Here is a 12,981-nt window from a genome sequence, read left to right on the forward strand (position 1 = left end):
TAGAAAACCCAAAAGAAAAAAAATCCAAAAGACTCCACCCCAAGATTTCTAGAACTCATACAGCAATTTGGCAGTGTGGCAGGATACAAAATCAATGCCCAGAAGTCAGTGGCATTTCTATACACTCACAATGAGACTGAAGAAAGAGAACTTAAGGAGTCAATCCCATTTACAATTGCACCCAGAAGCATAAGATACCTAGGAATAAACCTAACCAAAGAGGTAAAGATTCTATACCCTAAAAACTACAGAGCAATTCTGAAAGAAATGGAGGAAGACACAAAGAGATGGAAAAATATTCCATGCTCATGGATTGGAAGAATAAATATTGTGAAAACGTCAATGCTACCCAGGGCAATTTACACATTTAATGCAATCCCTATCAAAATACCATGCATGGACTTTCTTCAGAGAATTGGAACAAATCATCTTAAGATTTGTGTGGAATCAGAAAAGACCCTGAATAGCCAGGGGAATATTAAAGAAGAAAACCAGAGCCAGGAGCATCACAATGCCAGATTTCAGGTTGTACTACAAAGCTGTGGTCATCAAGACAGTGTGGTACTGGCACAAAAACAGACACATAGATCAATGGAGCAGAATAGAGAATCCAGAAATGGGCCCTCAACTCTATGGTCAACTAATATTTGGCAAAGCAGGAAAGACTATCCACTGAGAAAAGGACAGTCTCTTCAATAAATGGTGCTGGGAAAACTGGACAGCCACGTGCAGAAGAATGAAACTAGACCATTCTCTTACACCATACACAAAGATAAACTCAGAATGGATGAAAGATCTAAATGTGAGACAAGATTCCATCAAAAAAAAAAAAAAAGTTTCCATCAAAATCCTAGAGTAGGAGAGCCCTGGTGGCTCAGCGGTTTAGCGCCACCTTCAGCCCAGGGTGTGATCCTGGAGACCTGGGATCAAGTCCCATGTCAGGCTCCCTGCATGGAGCCTGCTTCTCCCTCTGCCTATGTCTCTGCCTCTCTCTCTGTGTCTCTCATGAGTAAATAAATAAAATTTTTTAAATCACTTAAAAAGAAACAACAAAATCCTAGAGGAGAACACAAGCAGAAAGGGGTGACCCTTTTTTAACTTGGCCACAGCAACTTTTTGCACGATACATCGATGAAGGCAAGGGAAACAAAAGCAAAAATGAATTATTGGAACTTAATCAAGATAAAAAACTTCTGCACAGCAAAAGAAACAGTCAACAAAACTAAGACAACCTAGAGAATGGGAGAAGATATTTGCAAATGACATATCAGATGAAGGGCTAGTATCCAAGATCTATAAAGAACTTATTAAACTCAACAGCAAACAATCCAATCATGAAATGGCAAAAGACATGAACAGAAATCTCACAGAGGAAGACATAGACATGGCCAACAAGCACATGAGAAAATGCTCTGCATCACTGGCCATCAGGGAAATACAAATCAAAACCACAATGAGATACCACCTCACACCAGTGAGAATGGGGAAAATTAACAAGGCAGGAAACCACAAATGTTGGAGAGGATGTGGAGAAAGGGGAACCCTCTTGCACTGTTGGTGGGAATGTGAACTGGTGCAGCCACTCTGGAAAACTGTGTGGAGGTTCCTCAAAGAGTTAAAAATAGACCTGCCCTATGACCCAACAATTGCACTGCTGGGGATTTACCCCAAAGATACAGATGCAGTGAAACACCGGGACACCTGCACCCGATGTTTATAGCAGCAATGTCCACAATAGCCAAACTGTGGAAGGAGCCTGGAGGGTATTATGCTGAGTGAAATAAGTCAATCGAAGAAAGACAAACATTATATGGTCTCATTCACTTGGGGAATATAAAAAATAGTGAAAGGGAATAAAGGGGAAAGGAAAGAAAATGAGTGAAAATATCAGTGAGGGTGACAAAACACGAGAGACACCTAACTCTGGAAAACGAACAAGGGGTAGTGAAAAGGGAGGTGGGCAGGAGGTTGGGGTGACTGGGTGATGGGCACTGAGGGGGGCACTTGCGGGATGAGCACTGGGTGTTATACTACATGTTGGCAAATTGAACTCCAATAAAATTTTTTTAAAGATTTTATTTATTTATTCATAGAGACACAGCTAGAGAGAGAGAGGCAGAGACACAGGCAGAGGGAGAAGCAGGCACTATGCAGGGAGCCTGATGTGGGACTCGATCCCGGGTCTCCAGGATCACACCCCGGGCTGCAGGCGGCGCTAAACCGCTGCGCCACTGGGGCTGCCCCAATAAAATTTTTTTAAATCTTACTGTCTCTGTCTTTTAATTGGCATATTTAGACTATTCACATTTAAAATTATTGATATATTCAAATTAATATCTACCATTTTTTTAGATTTTTATTTATTCATTCATGAGAGACACACAGAGAGAGAGAGAGAGAAAGAGAGAGAGAGAGGCAGAGACACAAGCAGAGGGGCAAGCAGGCTCCATGCAGGAAGCCCGACGCTGGACTCGATCCTGGGACTCCAGGATCACGCCCCAGGCTGAAGGCAGGTGCTAAACCGCTGAGCCACCCAGGGAACCCCAATATCTACCATTTTTAAAAAAGATTTTATTTATTCATGAGAGACACAGAGAGGCAGAGACACAGGCAGAGGGAGAAGCAGGGTTCTTGCGGGGAGCCTGATGTGGGACTCGATCCCCGGACCCTGGGGTCACGACCTGAGCCAAAAGCAGACGCTCAACCACTGGGCCACCTGGGTGTCCCAGTATCTACCATTTTTATAATAATTTTCTATTCATTGTCATTGTTCTTAGTTTCTATTTTGTCTTCCACTCTTTCTCTGCCTTCTGTTTTTTTCTAAGATTATTCATTCATTCATTCATTCATTCATTTCTGAGGGACACAGAGAGAGAGGCAGAGACATAAGCAGAGGGAGAAGCAGGCTCCCTATGGGTAACTTGGTGTGGGGCTCAATCCCAGGACCCTGAGATCACAACCTGAGCCAGAAGCAGACACTCAACCACTGAGCCTCCCAGGTGCCCCTGTCTTCTCTGGTTTTAATTGATCTTTTTATAATGATTATGATTCAGTTTTCTCTCTTAACATATCAGTGACACTTAGAAATCTTTTTTAGTGGTTTTCAATATACATCCACTTTCAAATGACACTAGATAATTTCACGGGTAGCACAAGTACCTTATACACAGTGTTCCCAATTCCTTTCTCCTGTCTTTTATAACACTGCTGTCACTCATTTCACTTATCTGTATACTATAATCACTGAATACATTTTTGCTATTATTATTTTGAACAAACTGTTATTTGTTAGATCAATTAAGAATATTATAAATAAGGAGCACCTGGGTGTTGCAGTCAGTTAAGCATCTGACCATTGGCTTTGGCTCAGGTCATGATCTCAGGGTCCTGAGATTGAGCTCCATGTTGGGTTCTGTGCTCAGTGCAGTCTGCTTGAGATTCTTTGCCTCTCCCTCTCCATCTGCCCCGACCCCTGCTCTCTCTTTCTCTAAAATAAATAAATTTTGTAAATTAAAAAAAAAAAAGACTCAAGGTGCCTGGGTGGCTTAGTCCGTTAAGCATCCGACTCTTGGATTCAGCTCAGGTCATGATCCCAGAGTCCTGGGCTTAAGCCCCACTTCAGGCTCCCTGCTTAGTGCGGGGTCTGCTTCTCCCTCTCTCTCTGCCTCTCCCCCCAACTTGTGATTTGTCTCTCTCGAATAAATGAATAAAATCTTTAAAAACAAAAAAAGACTCTCTCCCTCTGTCCCTCCCCTCTAAAAATAAATCTTTTTAAAACATAATATTATGAATAAAATATTTCATCTTACCTTCACTTATTCTTTCTCTAACACTTTTCCTTTCATTATGCAAATCTGAGTTTCTGACCTACATTATTTTCCTTGTCTCTAAGTGCTTACAACATTTCTCGCAAAGCAAGTATACTGGTGACAAACTAAAATTTTTTATTTGAGAAAGTCTTCATTTCTCCACACGTTTGAAGGATAATTTTGATGGATACAGAATTCTAGATTAATGGTATTTTTCCTTGTCAAATGCTTTAAATATTTCACTTCACTCTCTTCTTGCTTGCATATTTTTCTGAAGAGAAGTCTAATGTGATTCTTACCCTTGCTCCTGTATAGGTATTTTTATTTTTCATCTGGCTTCTTTCAAGAATTTTTGAATATGTATTTTTTGTTATTTATCCTCCTTGATGATCTTTGAACTTTCTGGATCTGTTGTTTGGTGTCTGCCATGAGTTTGGAAAAATTCTCTGCCAGTATTACTCTCTTTTTTTTTTGGAAAGTTAAAAAAAATTTTGGTATGGTTGACACACAATGTTATATTAGTTTCAGGTGTACAACATAGTGATTCAGTGTGGTCCCTATCAAAATACCAACAGCAGTGTGCCTGAGTATCTCAGTCAATTGAGTGTCCACGCTTGATTTTGCCTCAGGTCATGATCTCAGAGTGTGAGATCAAGGCCTAAGTCAGGCTCTGCACTGGGCATAGAGTCTGCTTAATATTCTCTCTCTCTCTCTGCCTCTCTTTCCTGCTCATGCTCACTCTCTCTTTCCTCCATGTCTCTCAAAAAAAAAAAAAGAAAGAAAGAAAGAAAAAGAAAAAGAAAAAATACCAACAGCATTTAAAAAAAAACTAGAGCAAATAATACTGCAATTTGTATGGAACCACAGAAGACCCCTAATAGCCAAAGCAATCTTGAAGGAAGAACAAAACTGGAGGTATCACAATTCCAGATTTCAAGATGTACTACAGACCTATGGTAATCAGAACAGTATGATATTGGCGTCAAAATAGACAGATAGATGGAACAGAACAGAGAGCACAGAAATAAACCCATGCCTAAAGGTCAATTAATCTATGCCAAAGGAGGGGCGCCTGGATGGCTCAGTTGGTTAAGTGCCAAACTCTTGATTTTGGCTCAGGTCATGACCTCACAGGTGTGAGATCTAGCCTCATGTCAGGCTCTGTGCTGGAGTGTGGAGTCTACTTAGGATTCTCTCTCCCTCTCCCCCTCTTCACTCTTTCTCTCTCTCTCTCTTAAAAAAAATCTGTGCCAAAGGAGGCAAGAATATACAAAAGGGAAAAGACAGTCTCTTCAATAAATGGTGTAGGGAAAGCTGGATGACAACATAAAGAAGAATGATGGGTGTAGAGATTATATTACTTAAAATTTTTTTAAAGGCAATTTTCAGGGGAGCCTGGGTATCTCAGTTGATTAAGCTTCTGCCTTCGGCTCAGATAATGATCCCAGGGTCCTGGGATCGAGTCCTACATCAGGCTCCCTGCTCAGCATGGAGTCTGCTTCTCCCTCTCTTTCTGCCACTCCCCTCCCGGACTCGTATTCTCTCTTCCTTGCTCCTCTCTCTCTCAAATAAAAAACCTTTTTAAGGGGACGCCTGGGTGACTCAGTGGTTGAGCATCTGCCTTCAGCTCTGGGCATGATCCCGGGGTCCCGGGATTGAGTCCTGCTTTGGGTTCCTTGCATGGAGCCTGCTTCTCCCTCTGCCTATGTCTCTGCCTCTCTCTCTCTCTCTCTCTGGGTCTCTCATGAATAAATAAATAATATCTTTTTAAAAAACCTTTTTAAAAAAGGCATTTTTCTGTTCTGTCACAGTATTTTTGATTTCTAGTATTTCCTTTTGATTCTTTCTTAGTGTTTTTATCTCTTGGCTTACATTATTCATCTGTTCTTGCATGTTCACATTTTTCGTGAAAGCCTTTAGTATATTACTCATAGTTATTTTAATTCCAGATAAAAAAATTCCAAGATTTCTCCCATATTTGAGTCTGCTTCTGATGGTTTGTCTCTCCAGCATATGTTTTTTTTAAAAAAGATTTATTTATTTATTCATGAGAGACACACAGAGAGAGGCAGAGACACAGGCAGAGGGAAAAGCAGGCTCCATGCAGGGAGCCCGATGTGGGACTTGATCCCAGACTCCAGGATCACACCCTGAGCCGAAGGCAGATGCTCAACTGCTGAGCCACCCAGGCATCCCACTCTTAATACTCCTTTGGCATTTCAAGGCCCTTTGCACAATATTGAGTCTTTTACATCTTTTGTTTCCCCCAACATAGCTAGGTGGTAGTTTACATGTAACAACAACGAATACGCAATAATAACAGTCACAATTTTATAACAGGGCTTACTGTGTACCTGGACTGAGCTAAGCAACATGCACAAATTACCCTAAGCCTTTCCTGCAGACAAGGAAACTAGCACAGGGAGAGGTTAAATAACAGGCTCAAGATCACACAACTGACTAGTGGCTACAATGAAATTCATTGAATTAAATATTCAATTCACAATAAATTCTTGAAATTGGAGAGAAAAATGTACTAGTGCATGTTTTCACATTTCTTTTCAATAGAAAAGATGGAAAGAAATAAAAAAATGTAAATTGTGTGTTTATTCTCAGTTCGTCCTAACATTTCATTAACCAAAATAATCCCATATAATCCAATAATTCATTAATCCCAATAATTCCACTGAATTAAGGATTTGCATTAATATATCTATATGTAGCATTTCTAGATTAACAGTAAGATGATTAGGGACACCTGGGTGGCTCAGCGGTTGAGCATCTGCCTTCGGCCCGGGCTGTGATCCTGGAGTCCTGGGATCGAGTCCCGCGTCGGGCTCCCTGCATGGAGCCTGCTTCTCCCTCTACCTGTCTCTGCCTCTCTCTGAGTGTCTCTCATGAATAAATAAATAAAATAAAATCTTTAAAAAAAAAAGTAAGCATTAGGTACAAACCAAGTATTTCTCATTTCTTCTTGTACCTGCACCACTTAAATGGATTATCTTTTTTATGCTTTAAACTACCTTTTTTATTATTCATTCATTCATCTATCCATTTATTCTTTGTTAGGATTTAAGGCAATATATAAGATGCATACAATACAATAAAAAGAAAAAGGAAAAGTTGTTTAAAAAAAAACTGGATTGGGGCATCTGTGTGGTTCAGTGGTTGAGCATCCACCTTCGGCTCAGGGCTTGACCCCAAGATTCGGGATTGAGTCCTGCATTGGGCTTCTTGGAGGGAGCCTGTTTCTCCCTCTGCCTGTGTGTGTGTGTGTGTGTGTGTGTGTGTGTGACGAATAAATAAAAAAAATTTTAAAAAAGGATTATTAAGAGTTATTCAAAATATCACTTGTCGGGGGTGCCTGGGTGGCTCAGTTGGTTGAGCATCTGACTCTTGGTTTTAGCTCAAGTGATGGTCTCAGAGTCTTGGGATCCAACCATATGTCAGGCTCTGTGCTCAGTGGGGAGTCTGGAATTCTCTCTCTCTCTTCCTCCATCCCTCCCTCTGCTCACACATTCACATGCTCTCCCTCTCTTTTAAATAAATTATATATATAATTTATATATAATTTTTATATAATTTATATATAATATATATATTTATATATATATAAATCATTTGTCTATTGCCCAGGGGTTAAGGTCTTCACTTGGTTCTCAGGGGAAGGAATGGTGAGAAGAAGCAGGGTGAGGCTAATGGACCTCATCTCTGGCCTTGAATTTGGTTGCTACTTAGCTACCGCATAACTCTGAGCTCTCTTTCCTCATCTTTTCACACCCCCACCTCCACCAGGATGGTGGTCAGCTTTCTTGTTTCTTGCTTGGAATGAATGGACTGAACACTCTTTTAAGCTAAAGGTTAAGTGGAGTTTTGAAAACTATAGAATGTGTTTATCTAACAGGAGGACCGGTTTGGCTGTGGAGACCCCTTAGGTCTAAATTTTTCTCTATTTTTTTTAAGATTTTATTATTTATTCATGAGAGACACAGAGAGAGAGGCAGAAACATAAGCAGAGGGAGAAGCATTGAGCCACCCAGGTGTCCCCTAAATCTCTGTGTTAAATAGATATCCGAAGAACCAATTTAACACCTTGAAATTTTTTAATTTTTAAATTTATTTTAGAGAAAGAGTGCATGCACATGAGCGAACACTATTGAGAGGAGGGGCAGATGGAGAGGGAGAGGCAGAGAATCTCAGACTCTGTGCCAAGCATGGAGCCTGGTGCTCACTTGATCTCACCCCCTTGAGACCATGACCTGAACTGAAACCAAGAGTTGGACACTTACAGACACTTAATTGACTGAGCCACTGAGGCTCCTTGCCTTGAAATATTGTTGTCTGATTCCCTGTTGGAAAAGAGGTTTTGATGTGATGGGTGGGCCTAGAGAATTCATTGAATATTCTTGGAATTTTTTTCTGCATAAAATAAAAGAATAGGACCCTTTTGGATTTTTCTTAGGGTGTTGGAGTTAGGGACCTGTACTAGGTCAATCCCATTGTGAGCCCCCCTCCCCCCTCCCTGTTTTGACTTTTTCTGCTTCTTTATGAATATTTCAATACTGATGAAATTCCTTAAGGTGACGATTTGAGTTAAAAAGAGGGCAAGCTAGTGAGAAAAAGATCTGTTGCTTGACTTTATGGTGGTGGCTATGAAAGGAGATGTAAGGAACTCATTTGCATATGAACCTGAGTTCTGTTTTTCCTTTCTTTTATATGCCCAGCTGGTCAGAGCCATCTCCTTGTGCCTGTCCCCCCTACATACACACCTCCCAGAGGAAGTGCGGAGCTGCCAGGCCCCCTCACCACCTAGCTCCAGAAACCTGATCAATAGCTCTGGGCCCAGCTGTTGACCTTGATTTCTTACCCCTCTAGGTCTCCACAGTCTCCTTTTCCATTTCCTAATTTTTTAAAAAGATTTTATTTATTTGAGAGAGAGACAGAGAGACAGAGAGCACAAGCAGGGGGAGGAGCAGAGGGAGAAGGAGAAGCAGGCTCACTACTGAGCAGGGAGCCTGATGCAGGACTGGATCCCAGGAGCACAGGATCATGACCTGAGCTGAAGGCAGATGCTTAACTGACTGAGCCACCCAGGCGCCCCCCCACTTTCTATTTAAAAACAACTTTTGTGGGGTGCTGGGTGTGGCTCAGCGGTTGAGTGTCTGCCTTGAGTGATCCAGGATCCAGGATTGAGTCCCTGATAGGGCTCCCTGCGGGAGGCCTGCTTCTCCCTCTGCCTATGTCTCTGCTTCTTTCTCTCTGTGTCTCTCATGAATAAATAAATCTTTTTAAAAAAAACCTTTGTTTCATCTTTTGCCTTCCTTGTTCCAGTGAGAAGTGGACAGAGACTCTTCCTTGCCTCCATCTTTTCCCCCCTAAACCAAGATCCTTGGGCCTGGAATAAGAGAATGTTGTGCTTCAAATCTGCAATTCACATAGCGGCTCTAATTTTGTCTGGGTGCTGTGCTTAGGATGGGTCTAGGCATCCTTTTTTGTAAGATTTATTTATTTATTTGAAAGAAAGTGAGCGAGAAAGCAAGTGAGCACACAGAGGGAGAGGGAGAAGCAGACTCCCTGCTGAGCAGGGAGCCCTGTGTGGGGCTCGATCCCAGGACCCCTGGATCATGACCTGGGCCAAAGGCAAACATCTAATCCACTGAACCACCCAGGTGCCCCTGGGTCTAAGCATCTTGATTTCAAGGTCATGAGTTAAAGCCCCATATTGAGTATGGAGCCTACTTAAAAAAAAAAGAAAAGAAAAGAAAAGAAGGGACGCCTGGGTGGTTCAGCAGTTGAGCCCCTGCCTTCGGCCCAGGGTGTGATCCTGGAGTCCCGGGATCGAGTCCCACATCGGGCTCCCTGCATGGAGCCTGCTTCTCTATCTGCCTATGACTCTGCCTCTCTGTGTCTTTCACGAATAAATAAATACAATCTTTAAAAAAGAAAGAAAAGAAAAGAAGAGTCTAGGCATAACAATTATGTACCTATGCCTGAATGCCACCACTATCAATCTTCTGTTTCCCTTGATTTTAAAAGCAAGAGTGTGTGTAGAAGCCCTTTATGTATTTCTAGAGTCTAAAATACTGGCATGTAAATGTTGGGAATTCAAACGTTCCCCTTAAGACCTACCCTTTGTGTATGTGTGGCAGGGATGGAGGTGGAGTACAGCTCATTGCATTCAAAAAGTATATTTATACCACTGCACCCAGGGTCCCTTCCCCATAGCTGCATGATGATATCTGAAAAGGAGCAAGTGTCACATTGATGAAAACAAACCATAAAGGATCAATTTCAAAGTGAAAATTAATTTCTTTTTTTTAAATTTTTATTTATTTATGATAGTCACACAGAGAGAGAGAGAGAGAGAGAGAGAGAGGCAGAGACACAGGCAGAGGGAGAAGCAGGCTCCATGCACTGGGAGCCCGATGTGGGATTCGATCCCGGGTCTCCAGGATCCCGCCCTGGGCCAAAGGCAGCCACCAAACCGCTGCGCCACCCAGGGATCCCTGAAAATTAATTTCTTAATGACAGTTTTCAAACTATTAGCCTGCTTTCCTAAAAAAGTTCATTCAATACACATGCAAAGCTGGCTTTTGCTCATGGGTTGTGTCACGGGTTGGTAAACTTGGCTTTGAAAGGAAATTGGGGGAAATAAGGGCGGTTGTAATGGAAGCACACTCCAGCCTTTTGTGAAAAGGGTACAAACTGCATCGCTTTCTCAAGGCGATGAAATTGTCAACACCAGGAGACTGAATGCCTGCAGGGGAGGTTGATTACTTTTCCTGAGAGGTAAAATGACTCAGTGATGAGGCTTTGGTGGGAGCTTTGAGTCTTCGGCCCTTTGAAGAGCAGAGTTGTAGGCAGGATGGAGGTAGTAGGCGCTTAGGTACTGAACCTGAGCCAATGTGTGCTGTGTAGAGCTGGATGGTCCCCATCTTAGGGGAGCACGTGGCCGTCGAGAGCCTGATCTCCAGGATGAACTCTGCATGGCTTCTTGGGCTGGCCACTCCCCCGCTCTGGGCCTACATCCCAAATCTGTAAAATGAAGGAAGTGGACTGGATGACCCTGAAAGCCCCTTCCAGTGCAGATGATACTGAGATTTTGTCCCTTAAAATGGATACAGAAGAGAAAGGTGCTTGGCTTGGAAGAGCCACATGACACAATTGGGACTGGTTCTCTGTGGATGCCAGCCTTTCACTGCATGAACATGAACATTTGTCTCTCTTGCCAAATTGAGAAATTTCGTGAGGGACGCCTGGGTGCACAGTGGTTGAGCGTCTGCCTTCGGCTCAGGGCGTGATTCTGGGGTCTTGGGATGGAGTTCCTGATTGGGATCCCCACAGAGAGCCTGCTTCTCCCTCTGCCTGTGTCTCTGCCTCTCCCTCTCTCTGTCTCTCATGAATAAATAAATAAAGTCTTAAAAAAAAAAAAGAAATCTCGTGTGAGAGTTCCACAAAGGAAAATGAGAATATGCTTGCTAAGAAAGATGATCTGGCTGAGGCAAGGACTGGCTCTCACTGGAACACTTTACTGCTTTGGCTTAATGGGAGGAGGGAATGTTAGGAAAGTCTTAAATGAATTCTCAAATAAAAGTAATGGCACGCAGCATTCCTAGGATGAGGGGTATTTTTGTTTTGTTTTGTTTTTAAAGATTTTATTTATTTATTCATGAGACACGCAGAGAAAGGCAGAGACACAGGCAGAGGGAGAAGCAGGCCCCATGCAGAGAGCCCAATGCAGGACTCGATCCCGGGACCCCAGGATCACGCCCTGGGCCGAAGGCAGGCACCAAACCACTGAGCCACCCAGGAATCCCCTTTTTACTCCATTATTTCACTTCCAGGATTCCAACATTTCCTAGAGGTGTCATATCAGCACCAAATGACTGCATGGTAGGTCAGTACATGCCTCCGGGTGCTCAGAGCATGCCCAGTGAAAAGCACAGCACCCCACAATCAGAACTCTGGCAAATGGGGGCACCTGGGTGACTCAGTTGGTTAAGCTCTGACTCTTGATTTCAGCTCAGGTCGTGATTCAGGGTCGTGGGAACGAGCCCCACGTCAGGCTCCGCACTCAGCACAGAATCTGCTGATCTCTCTCCCTTTTCTTCTGCCCCTACCCAATCTCTCTCTCAAAAATAAATCTTTAAAAAAAAACCCTGGAAAATAAAATATTTCTGTCCTTTTTTAAAAAAAAAATTTTATTTATTTACTTATGAGAGAGAGGCAGAGACATAGGCAGAGGGAGAAGCAGGCTCCCTCCGGAAGCCTGAGGCAAGACTCGATCCCAGGACCCCCGGGATCACAACCTGAACCAAAGGCAGACACTCAACCACTGAGCCACCCAGGTGTCCCAAGAAATAGAATTTCTTAATGCAATTTTCCCAAATGAAGCAACATATTGTATGGGACGTATGTTGGTACTTGTACACCTTGGATTTCCCAGAGACTTGGGTAATCAGTCAGCCAGATCAAACCCTGGAAATTCTGGTGAGTGAGCTTTTATGGACCAGTTCTACATGAAAGATGATGTCACTGCAAAGGATGTCACTCATGGGAGTGGAATTCGTGACGTGATACCAGGTTCTGTCATTGACGCCACATTGTTCAATCCTTGTGGGTATTTATTGAATGGAATGAAATTGGATGGAACTTATTGGACTCTTCACATCAATCTAGAACCAGAATTTTCTTATGTTAGCTTTGAAACAAACTTAAGTCAGACCTCCTATGATGATCTGATCAGGAAAGTTGTGGAAGTCTTCAAGCTAGGAAAATTTGTGACCAACCAGTTTGTAAATCAGAGTTCTAAATGTCTCACAGTGCTTTCTTCACCTCAGAAGATTGAAGGCTTTAAATGTCTTGATTGCCAGAGCACTATGTTCAATGATTACAATTTTGTTTTTGCCAGTTTTGCTAAGAAGCAGCAACAATAGCAGAGTTGATTAATAAAAATGAAGAAAAAATGCAAAAAAGAGAACACACATAGAAGGAGGGGGTGGCTGCTTATTAGATGTTAGTATCAGGGGCCATGCTCTCCATGACCACCACCTTGTAGCTGCAGAAAGCCCTAGATGTAATGATAGTGTAATCATTTTGAATTGTATGCATGATTCAAAAGTCAAGGAGTTGCTCTCTTCTGTGTTTAGGTATCCTATGCCACTCTTGCTGT

General features: G+C 42.5%; 1 pseudogene; it reads left to right on the forward strand.

Moving 5' to 3' along the window:
- Positions 1-10,851: 10,851 nt before the first annotated feature.
- On the forward strand, positions 10,852-12,745 carry LOC112649098 (S-adenosylmethionine decarboxylase proenzyme 1-like; annotated as a pseudogene).
- Positions 12,746-12,981: the final 236 nt, after the last annotated feature.

The sequence above is a fragment of the Canis lupus genome, chromosome X (genome assembly GCF_003254725.2).
Source record: "Canis lupus dingo isolate Sandy chromosome X, ASM325472v2, whole genome shotgun sequence".
NCBI lineage: Eukaryota > Metazoa > Chordata > Mammalia > Carnivora > Canidae > Canis > Canis lupus.